Source organism: Octopus bimaculoides, chromosome 13, assembly GCF_001194135.2.
Source record: "Octopus bimaculoides isolate UCB-OBI-ISO-001 chromosome 13, ASM119413v2, whole genome shotgun sequence".
Classification (NCBI taxonomy): Eukaryota; Metazoa; Mollusca; class Cephalopoda; order Octopoda; family Octopodidae; genus Octopus; species Octopus bimaculoides.
The window spans coordinates 64313508-64314098 of record NC_068993.1 but is presented as its reverse complement, the minus strand read 5'-3'; positions in this window follow the sequence as shown (position 1 = coordinate 64314098).

Sequence of the window (591 nt, the reverse complement as noted above, 5' to 3'; positions counted from 1 at the left end):
ATATATATATATACATATATATATATGTATATAAAGATATGTATATATGTATATAAGTATATAGATATGTATATATATATATATATATGTGTGTGTGTATATATATAAATATATGTATACACTCACACACACACACAGACACTGACACATATATAACCTTGAATACAAATTAAATAGCGAAAGATTAAAAGTAAACATCGACAATATACATCCATAAACCCGCAAAAACCACTAAAAATACAAACACTGAACCGTATCAAAAAACACGAGAACAGATTACAAAACACAGACTAATATCGGAGAAGAAACTGAAGCGAACTCTCCTGTAGAGAGATGCCTTTAACAAACTACGGAAGCGCAATAACCAAGACACACACACACGCATGCACACACACGCACACATACACACACACACATTCATATATACACACCATACACACATTCATACGCACACACCACACACGCACATGCGCGTGAACAAGTGCAGACAAACCGCCCACTTCGTTGTTGCATCATAGTACATTCATATGTGTGTGTGTGTATGTGTGTGTATGTGTGTGTATATATATATATATATATATATATATATAT